This window comes from Piliocolobus tephrosceles, chromosome 1 (assembly GCF_002776525.5).
Source record: "Piliocolobus tephrosceles isolate RC106 chromosome 1, ASM277652v3, whole genome shotgun sequence".
NCBI classification, from domain to species: domain Eukaryota; kingdom Metazoa; phylum Chordata; class Mammalia; order Primates; family Cercopithecidae; genus Piliocolobus; species Piliocolobus tephrosceles.
In genome coordinates, this window is record NC_045434.1 from 74689584 (window position 1) to 74701449 (window position 11866).

The following is an 11866-nucleotide window of genomic DNA, read 5'->3' on the forward strand; positions in this document are numbered from 1 at the left end:
TAGGCAAAGTGTTCCTTTTGGGAAATAAATAATCTTTCATATCTGTAAACTTTAGTATAATTGGTTATTTATGTAATGTATTGTTGTGGTCATCAACTCAAGATTGTATTCTCATCTGGGGACATTATGAATCCTGTTATTTTATCCCCATTTTTGCTCCATTTTTTCACATTTATGGCCTACCTGTTACAGCCGCACGGTATCCATTTTCTGTGCTAAATTTATCTTTAATTTATTTTTTTTTTTTAACCTCAGCTTTTAACTTTGCCCTGATTTTCTCTTCCATTTTATTTTCACTTCCGTTTTAGGAACAATAATTTACTAAATTATATGAACCTACTTGAGGTAATGAAGATGCCTGGGAAGGGGCAGTATTGCTGGATCAGAATTCACTTTTTCCAAGTTACAGATTTTAATAAACCAATGTGCAAAGCATTAGGATAAATTTTTATTGAAAATTGAGTGAATGACTGAACAAGTCACTGGGGAATGCTGCTTAAGTTGCTCTATTTTCCATGGATTAAATTAAATTCTACTTAGCTAATGTCTCTGACCTTATTTAAAACCACAACTCATCACATCTTTTGTGTTACATCTTCAGCTACCTTGCAGTGTTTACTACTGCCTATGAAAAAGTTCAAATGAGAGTAATGGCGTTAATTTGGACTGACATGGGAATAGTTATTTAGTGTGTCCTAGAACGAGTGAAGAGTGCACCATGACAAGCACATACATGTTCATGACTCTCATTTTGTAATTCAAAGCTTTTTCCTGTGGGAATGGAGTGAAATTCAACTTGATCTGGGGCTTGGACTTTGCCTGCTCCTTTTGAGGCTCAGTGTCCCCAGCAGGCTCCCTCACAGGGCACAGTAGGAGACTGCTAAGCACTCTTCCATTTCTAAATATTTCAACTCATTAATGCGGGAATCACCTTGCTGCTGGTACTGGCAGGTACAGTCACTTACCAGTACATTGAGTTGAGTTTATAGTTCTCAGTTTCACAGTCCTGATCACGTGATGCAGTGAGGCAGTTCATTGGCACACTGTGACTTTAAGCAATCCTTGCCACAAAGTGACATGTCTGTTCATTAAAGAATCCTTATATTAAGAAACGACAAAACTGCACATACTGGTCAGAATAAATCACTGAAGCAGGTAAAGGGGAAACATAGAGTGTGTGTTTCCTGTTAAGTTGAAAAGTTAATTTGCTGCTTTGTAGGGGGGATTATAAGACCATACAAATTGCAAGTGAAGCCTAATCTCTATGAAATCAAATAATGATTATTTACTAGGCTTGAGTTGTTCCATAGTTAGCCTATATTCCAGCTTGAAATTAGTCTGTGCTGTTTAATGTATTTTCAAGGCGTTTATATTTCGTTCCAAACTACCTAAGAGAAATTAGTTTTCATACTTCTCTCAATGTGGAAATAATGCATTTGAATAAAGGAAACCTGAAAACTAAGTTAAAAATAAAAACAAAGAGACTAGTTCTTTATTCTTATTCACTATTGTAAACTATTTACATCACTGAACAGGAGAAGGGAACACACACAAAATCATTTTGTCATTTTTGAAGCCTGGGTAATTTGCTCATTAACTTCTCAACAAGGATTCAACACAGAATCTTTCAAATGTGAACATTACTGTATTAAAAGTAATACGAACAGATAATTTTTTTAGTAAATAGAAGATGAAATCACTAGAATCTGAAGAGTCATTAAAAGTGAAAAAATGGTTAGTGTGTGTGTGTGTGTGTGTGTGTGTGTGTTTAAGCTTGCTGTCTACCTAAAAGTTCCGTAAATAGGATGGGGGACAGATAGAAATAGTTAAGGCAAATTTCTTAGAGGAGGCAAACTTTGAGTGCTTAATAGTAGTTAGGATCTTGAGTTGATTGAATTGAAAATATGAGTGAGAGAGGTTATCTGACAAAAAAGTTACATAAGCAAAAGCACAGAAATAAAAATGATCAAGATGTGAGCATAAGGGAATTTTTTAAAGTCTTAATTGGACACTTAGCAAAAAATTAGATTAGTTTGACTTCAAGTAAGCTTCAGGGGAATTAAGCTAGAACAAACAGTTGATATTAAAGTAAATCAGCTTTACAAACTTAGTTTTTCATTTACTCATTTACTCAATGGCCTCGAAATATGCAAATATTTTGAAATATTTATAATATTAAAAGTGTTTCCATTTTTATTTTTACCATTGTAGAGACACAAACATAATATATCCACAGAGAAAACAACCCTTCCAGAGATAACACTTTTGTTTCAAAATATTATCCTTCTGTCATACGGATAAGACCACACTTCTCCTACACAGTATTAGGCCGTAATAGAGATTAGAGAGTAAGGAGGCCTAGTTGGGGCCCTTCTATCTTTAGGATATATTCTCATGCATGTTAATAGCATGAATGTTTAAAGACCTAAAGATCTACTTAAGAGAAAGAAGAAAATCAGTGAGGATTTGTTTGTTTCTAAGTAGTTCAGAGAGACTTTGGTCAGAAGTATCAGGACATGGCAATGAAAGTGATACCCGAAGGTCCAAACACATAACTATAATGAGTGGATTTTTCCTTCTCTTCTGTTTCCTGCTACAAAGGAATAGATTTTACTGAAATGATCTTCCTACCAAAAACAAGCAGAAAAATTATATAAGACCACCTGTTAAAATACATCAGAAGAGCTAACAATGCTGTCACACCTCGAGGCCCAAGAAACTAAAAAGAAGTCACAAATGCCTATCAGGCTCCACTGCTCTTCCTCTTGAGGCATTTCTGTGTTTTGAAACACTGCAGAATAAAGAAACCAAGAATCCAAGTGGCGGCTAAGAGGCTGAAAAGCAGAGCCAATCTTCTGTAGTCTTATGGGGCTACAGAGACATCAATTGGAGTTCAAGGGCTTATGTAGGAGGTAGAATCATAAAGTAAAATGCAACAACAGATAATAGCTAACTCCATCACCACAACACTTGATAACATGGAAGAGTCTCATAAATATAATGTCAAGTAAAAGCTACTGGATACAAAACACACATGTGAACAACGATTCCACTTATTTAAAGTTAAAAATAGGGACAGCTAATCTTTGGCAATTTGGGTTGAGGCCATAGTGACTACAAGAAAACACAAGAGATCTCCTAGGGCAGGGGGTGTGCAGGGCTCTATTTCTTGATCAAGTTTCTGGATACATTTATGTGCCATTTTTGAGAATATGAGTTGTATTTTTCATGAATTATGCACCTTTGTGTACAAGGCATGATTTACTTCATTTATAAACTGATGAAATCAGAAGTGTAAGAGGAGTGGGACAAACAAAACCCAAAACCCTGGAGAGAACACCCATACTTTCCCCAGATGAGGAAATTGAGGCAGATAAGTAACTCCACCTATGCCAAAAGGTAAATAGTAAAACTAGGCTCAGAAGATTGGACAAGGTCTAGCACTAGCCTTGAGCTCAGGTAGGCCCTTGGTTGTTGCAGTAGAATATCACTTCTGATCTGATTATTGTTAATATGACTCCAAGGGCTGTGCTGTGTCCTTGGCATGAGATGGCATTCTGGAAAACAGGAGTATGCCAATTTACTCTTTCTTTTTAGTGAATAATTTCATCTTTGGCTAGGATGAGGATGGTGATGGTGATCCCTTTTGCTGTGCTTTTTAAGGTCCAGCGATGTCAACACATTTTTTCGCACCATTGTTATGAAGAAGGTGATTTTTTTTTGTTGTTATTGTTGTAGTATATGCAATTCACAGCATTACATTCATTTGATTCTTATAAGGCTGAGTAAAGAAGGAGAGCAAGAAAGGGAACATTAAATATTACTTTGGGATGAAAGCAACAGTTATTGCAAATAGTATGTGATTTTGTATAAGTAAATGTGTGTGTATGCACACATACTATAAATGTAAAGTGTAATTAAAACCCTTGAAATAACCCAGAAAATAGTACACAGAGAAATTCTGTGTGCCCACAACTTAACTACTATACTCCCTTAAGCCATGGACTTATTATACCAAAATATTCTCCCCTTTAAGATAAAATAAGTAGAAATAAAGAGAGCAATTCAGCATCAAGAAGAGAAAAAAGTGAGAATAACATATTGGGAACAGAAACTGCAGTCTAGTGCCTCCCCACCTTCATTACCATCCTTCCAAATAAATCTCCTTGCTCCTCTTGAGCTGGCAAATAAAAAAATCAACCCACAAGATATATGTCTGTGCTTCTCCTGATGAGCATCACCATCCATCTACAGCACGTCCCACATGCCAGTGTGAAGATAGGCTAGAGGGAGAATTAAAGACTTCAGAAAGTCCACAGCATAATCGAGAAGGCTTTTTTCTTCTGACTACACAGCTTTTATCTCTGTCTTGTGTAATTTTCTCCCCATCTCTTTTACTTTGTGGCAAAGATGCTGATTGCTGATAGGACAATAACGGATCATATACCTAACCTTCCAGGGCAACCAATTGGTTTCAAATCTATGGCACAAATACTAGCGATAAGTTTCATTTTGGCAAGGACCGTTAGTTGAAGTATATCCATGTTCCCACATTAGAATAGAATTTTGAGATTTTAAAAGGCATTCAACTTCAAGTGTATTTTAACATTTCTTAAAATACATGGCAGAATGTAGATATTGCCTCATATTGGGATAGAATTTCACTGGAAGTACTAAAGATATTACTTGATCTGAAATAGTTCGGTACTTTTGTATGTTTGTTTTTATTACAAGACAAATGACCCTACTATACAGAAGGTGATGTTTTTTATTGTTGGAGGCTTGGCGGCATATGACAAAATACCTGAGAAATCATTTATTCTATCTCCCCACTCCTCATGGAATCCTTTCTAAAATATTCACTGCTCCTGCTTGAGTACTTCTAATTCTTGGAAGTTACTTTGCCTCTCAAGAGTGTATGTTCCATTTAGAGCATTTCTAATTATTTAAAAGTTTTATGGAGTTTGTGATTTCATTTACTGGTCCTAATTTGGTGATTCAGAACAAGTTGATTCCCTTTTTCATATGGCTGTCTGTCAAGCATTTAGGAAAGATACCTGAGATTTCTCTGTGGTAAACATCTTTAGGTTCCACAACTTTGTCCTCTAGATGTTTCTACCACTAAATTTCCATGGCATTGTTCATCACAAGCCTCATTTCTACTGACTTGATCTCAGAATCCTTCTCTACATGGTTCTCCAGGCAGCCACTGTTCCATTTGAATTGAGATGCAAGCTGAAACCTATTTTCTAACCTTGGTATTTTTGGTTTCAATATAATAAAGTTCAGTGAAGATGGAGATAGGGAATAGCTTAAAGCTCTTTAATAATTTGAACACACTCTAGTTTGGGTACTGGTCCAAGGTTGATGTCAGAGTTTCCTCTATTCTAAATTCAACTAAGAAATTATATAGGATGTCAACTGTGTCCTTCATACAGGTTCCATTAAAAAGGACTATTTTTGAGCATATCATTACCCATATTTTGACAAGATCCTCAGTGCTAGATTATTAAGAGAACAAAGCAATAAAAGTGAATGAGTGCTATCTGGAAAAATTATGCCAGAATTTGGGTTTGGTTTAGTTTAAGAAATTATCAATTAGCTTTTATTCATTTTTTATTCAAGTCCATGTATTTCACGACTTGTGTCAAACATCTAAACTCTAGAATATTCCTATTTGACAGTAACATATACCACAAGTTCATGACAGGTTTCATTTAGGAGTGCTATTTTCTTATAAAGTACTTATAGAAGGTTTTTAGAAAAAAAAAAAAATACTGCTTAGAAGTTTAACCTCCTTTTACACTCATCATCATCTTCTGCCAAGGGGACTGGGGAATGTTCTGTCTTTGTAGTATGAGATCATACACATCTACTGCCAAACCTCAGAGAGGCCACCCAAAGTATGTATTTCTCCATCTGTCAGCACCAGGAAACCTTTGAAATTTATGGATGAATAATCATTAATACAATGTTGTAGCTCTTTCTTTGGGTGTAAGTTTTTTGTGAAAAAGTTAGGCATGCAAATATGGTGACTATCTGAGATGAATCAGTATAAAACTTCTTGGGTTTGATTATTTTGTTAATAGGTTGCTTTCAAATAGTAACAGAGCACTTAATTTCTCCCCAGTTGACCTATATACTCTATATATACTGGTGACACAAACCAAATAAACATCAAATATCTCTGCTTACTAGGAAAAATAGTTAATGCATGCTGGGCTTAATACCTAGGTGATGATAGGTTGACATGTGCAGCAAATCACCATGGCACACGTTTATCTGTGTAACAAACCTGCACATCCTGCATTTGTACCCTGGGACTTAAAATAAAATAAAATTATATGTATCTCTGCTTATGGTTGGAATTCAGTATGATAGCAGTTTGTTTGCTTAGGACTCCTGAATGATGACCCAAATGCCTTTGCTTAATAAAAATGGAAAAATGACTACTTAAATGGGTTTTTTGGTGAAAATATATTTTTAAAATGAGCTGCAGGGAGGTGGTTGGGTGGGAAAAACAAATCTTTGGGGTGAAATGAGTAAGAACAACTGATGAAGAGTCTTGTTGACTTAGAGAATATTGGTACCATGTGAATCTTGGACTGGGGCCTGGTTTAAGAAGGAAGATGATTCAGTCTGAAATATGTTTACTTTGAAGGGACTGTGTGGTATTTACATGAAAATGTCTTGCAGAATGTGAAATTATGAAGGTGTAGTTCTTATAAAAGTCAGGACCAAAAATACAAAGTTAGGCATGAGTCCGATTATAAGTTATGTTTGAATCAATGACGGGATTAGTTCACTGAAGTGGTTAAACGTGAATAGAGAGCCTGAGAATTGAGCACAGGAGAAGAGGATCCAGAGGAGAAAAGAAATTGAATTATAGTAGAAATCTTTGGCCGGGCACGGTGGCTCAAGCCTGTAATCCCAGCACTTTGGGAGGCCGAGACGGGCGGATCACGAGGTCAGGAGATCAAGATCATCCTGGCTAACACGGTGAAGCCCCGTCGTCTCTACTAAAAAAATACAAAAAAACTAGCCGAGCGAGGTGGCGGCCCCTGTAGTCCCAGCTACTCCGTAGGCTGAGGCAGGAGAATGGCGTAAACCCGGGAGGCGGAGCTTGCAGTGAGCTGAGATCTGGCCACAGCACTCCAGCCTGGGCGACAGAGCGAGACTCCGTCTCAAAAAAAAAAAAAAAAAAGAAAGAAATCTTTTTAACTGTCACAAAAGCCTAGGGAAAAGAGATTTCAAATGGTCATCAGCTTCAAATGCTGCCTAGGCAGATAAAGTCAAATAATTAGTGAGAAAAAGTACAGTTGAACTGTTTTTCCTTATCACTGATTCTTCCAGTTGCTCCCGGTTTCATCCAGTAAACAAATCATTCTCTCTCATATTTGTAGACGTGCTGCTCTGCATGGTCACAATTCAACCAGGTCACTGTCACTAGGGCATGAACTTTGAAGTACCTTTGTTGAATAAATGTGATGGGCTGTGTGTCATCCTTTATCCCCTGATGGCATCTTTCAGCTACTTAGTTAAGGATGAAGGTGGCATTCTGGTTATGGAATGAAGTCTGTCTCTGTGTAACACTAACTTCACTGTACAAAAGTAAAGCTTATCACATTGGATCATTGATATAATATCATGATCAACTGAGCTAACCAGCCTAGACATTTGATTCAAGTTGCACTGTATATTGCCTGATTGATTCAAAGAAACACATGTTTCATTAGAAATGATATAATTCTTTTAAATAATTTGTTGCCACCAAAGGGAAAGAAAGGGCAGATATGTGGGAAGTAATTTCTTCCAAGTGATTAACTGAACAATGTAAACCTTTTGCTCATTAGTTGTGGTGTTGATTTATTTGATGAAAATTGTGCTCATGAATGAAACAGAAGACCCAATAAACTCTTTACTTTCTTTTTACATCTTGGCTCTTCTATCATGTACTCGACTTCATGCTCATCATGCAGAGATCAACTAGCTCTCAGAAAAGATGGTGTGTTCTTTACCACCAGCTTATCCTTCTCCAGTTGTGCAGTGGCAAGGCCAGATGGATTAACTTCCTGAAATTAAACTTTTCACCAAATTCTTAAAAGTAAACAGACATTTTATTAATGTGGACTTCTGAACACGGAGCAATATACAGAGATGATTGATTAGAAAATCTAATTAAAGGCAACAATATGGATGAACTGAAATGGTAAGTTCACTCTGAAAATAAACAACACATTTATTCTCAATACTCCTGTAAAAAAATGTGAAATGGGAGTATATGTTACAGTGAATGACCAAGTGACCATTGTCTGTTCATGATTTGCATTTATCCTCAGAAATCTAAAACTGACTACAGATAAATATTTTAAAATGGTATATAATATAGATTTCAAAAATTGTGGATAAATCCAGAAGCATTTTTTACTTTCAGAATCTTGGGTCACCACTGAAATCCCTAACTTCCCTTAAATTCTGTCATCCAACATTCACTTTAATGATGTTTTCGAAAAACAAATCTAACGATGTTCTTATTATTGCAAGAACCTAAGGAATTTAGGGAGGTGCTTCCCATAAGAATTAGAAGGGAAATATAATATCTCCATACCTCAAGCTGTAAAACCAACACAGAGCGGATCAGAAATCTACAAAGCTACTGGCTGGCTCTACCTTGGTCATTCAAGTCACAATTTAAATATTATTTTATTAGCAAGACCTTCTCTGGTAACTAAACCTACTGTCTCTACCCCTCCACTCACTTATCACTTCAACCTTGTTTTACTTTCTTCATAGTTATTGTTATAACTGGATGTTCATTTGTTTATTGAATGTCTTCTTCCCAGAATAAGTACTTCCTAAGAACCAGAAGTTTTCTGTTTCATCATTAATGATGTCTCTTTATCTCAAACAACATCTGACACATGGTAGGCACTCATATAACTTTGTTGAATGAATAAGTGAGCAAATGAATACAGAGGAGTGGGGGGGGGGTTCCTAGGCCAGTAAGTCCGCCCTGTAATGAGACTTAATGTCTTAATGTATCGAAAGAAGGTGGGTCGTAGAGTACGTTTGCTAGAACATGGAGGCACAGAGGCAAAAGCTTATGATGCTTAACCAGGCACTTTCCAGAAGAGAGGGCTCTTAGTCATCACCACTTAGTACTCTTGCTATGAATGGTAGGAGCCAAGAAGGCTTGCTTTTACCCTTGGACATCCCTTTACCTTTCCTCCATGAATATTTTGTTTCTGTTTTTCTTCTTCTCCTTCTTATAGGAAACAGAAACATATACTAGGCACTAGAGCCTAATTTCTGGGGTTCAGTCCTGACTCTGCCACTTAAAAGGTGATCTTGTGCAAGTTACTTATTCTCTCTCTGCCCTACTTTTAAAAATACAAAATAATTTTAATAGTCCCTAGATATATTTGAATATTGAATGACAAAATGCATGTAAATCACTCATAATGAAGTGTCTTGCTGCTTTAGCAGATAGTAAGTACTCAGTAAATGCTGTTATTATCTCATCTTCTGTTGATTTTTACTTCTGACATATTATAGGAGCTCAAATATTGATCTACTTTAACAAAACCTACTATGTCCAACATCTATTACCTTTCGCTTTAATGAATTTTCAATTTTTCTAGTCCTTGCATACATTTATTCTATACTGAGTTTTCTTGCTTTCAGATTCATAATATGCCTTCTGGTTCAATTATTCTAGCATTCGGTGAACAATCCTAATCTACTACATCTATGCTCTTATTTATTTTTAATTCAGATGTTCAAATCTCTTCACTTCTGTCTTTTTTGAACCTCAGTCCACACAGAAGCTACTCTGAATCATGAACTTTGTTTTCTGGCCAAGGTAGTTTGGTGGGCAGAATTCTAAGATAGGCCCCTCAATTTCCTGGTCCCCACTGTTCACACCCTCCATACTCCCCAGCAGAGCAAATTAGTGCAGATTTACTCCTATGATGAGGCTATGTTGTATATGGCACAGGTAGGAAGATTATCCAGGTGAGCCTGACCTAATACAATAAGCCTTTTAAAACAAAGCTTTTCTCTGGCTGGTCACAGAGCTGAATCGGCAGTCTGAAGCCTGAGAAGACTTGCATGTACTCTTGCTGGCTTGAAGATGGAGGGAACCATATGGCGAGGAATGCTGATGGCATCTAGGAACTGAGAGCCACTGACAGCCAGCAAAACAATGAGAGCTCTAGTTCTATAACTGCAAGGAACTAAATTCTGCCAGCAACAAAAATAAAAAAAATGAGCTTAAAAGTGGATTATTCTCCAGGTACACTGGAAGAAAACTCGTTCTAGGCAAGGCTTTGATTTCAGCATTGTGATTCCCTGAGAAGAGAACCCAGACACCACACTTTCTATCTTACAGAACTATGAGCTAATACAGGGATGTTGTTTTAAGTCCCTTAATTTGTGGTAATTTGTTACACAGCAATAGATAACTAATATCATGCTTGCCTTGAGGTATGATAACAAAAAGTCTGTAATAATTATTATCAACAAAGCCAAATAATGGTTATGTAACAGAAATATTATCAGTTTAAGCCAGCATCTGTCTAATTGAGAGACAGGAAACCAGCTATAGTACTGGACTCTCTAACACTAAATAAGTTGACTTCCAAGCCATTCACATTCTTTGCCGGCAGTATACCTTCGTTTCAACATATTTCTTGGATTTTAGACATTTAAACACATAATACTCTCTAATTTCTTGAATAATGTGGTATAAGATTACCATGTAAAAGAGAATACTCTGCTTAGAGTAGTAAATTATAGAACACACTCCAAAGTGAGCATTAAGTTCTCTCCATAAAGAAGTTATTGAAAAGAGGTTTTATACAGTCAAATGGATATCTGCTCAAACAATCTGTTCATGTAGCAGTATATAAATAAACAATATATAAAACCATTTAAGAAGATTTCAAATGAACCCAAGGTCTGGAAGAGGTCATCTATTTCTCCCTTCTGGGAATAATAACTACATATCAATCTTGTAAGTTTGTAAGACATGAGATCTTGTAATCTCACCAACAGGATGTTTTGGGGGGATGTGACCATGTCATTCCTGCCATTCCCATGTCTTCAAATTTTCATTACTAATGTCAAGGAAATTTAACATTTTTTTCAAATTTTTAATCTCTTTGTCATGTTTGGGCTTTGAGAGGTTGAATTTAGACAACTTTACTTCACCTTAGAGTTGCTCAAATAAAAAAAAAAGCCCAGGATGACATCCCCTCAGAGGCAGAAGATGGAACAGGGCAATGAAAAGTCCTTCTAGAGTTTGTCTCGTGAGATGAGAGTGTTTAGAAGGAGAAATGAGAAGGGAATGAGATCACTTTCCCAAAACTGTTATATGCTCCTTGATATAATGCTCTCCATAAAGGCTTGTATAGTGAAGTAATTTTGGCTTTAGTGTTATGTTTAGTGAAATCTATGGGTTTGAAGGAACTTTTTGAATAGCTCTGTGGTACTATATGCAATAAATCAAATCTATCATCAAGAGTAGCATTTTTAATAGCAGCATTGGAGAGAGAAAAAAATTTACAGATTACATGCTGCTTTAATTCATAGGGAAAAAATTATGAAAGCCCTCATCCTTCCAATATAAGTTATTTTACAATGATTCATAGAAGCCAGAATGTTTCAGTCAGGGTCCAATCAGGATGCAAAAACTTACAGTAATTTGAACAGGGACAGTTTCATATAAAGAATTAATAACTATAACAAGATTGGCATACCAAGGGATTGTCCAGGAAGAAGTACAGGGAACTCTAAATAATGCAAGAATACAGATAAAATAAGCCGATACTACCCCCAGGGCTGAGATGGAGCATCCAAGGAAGAG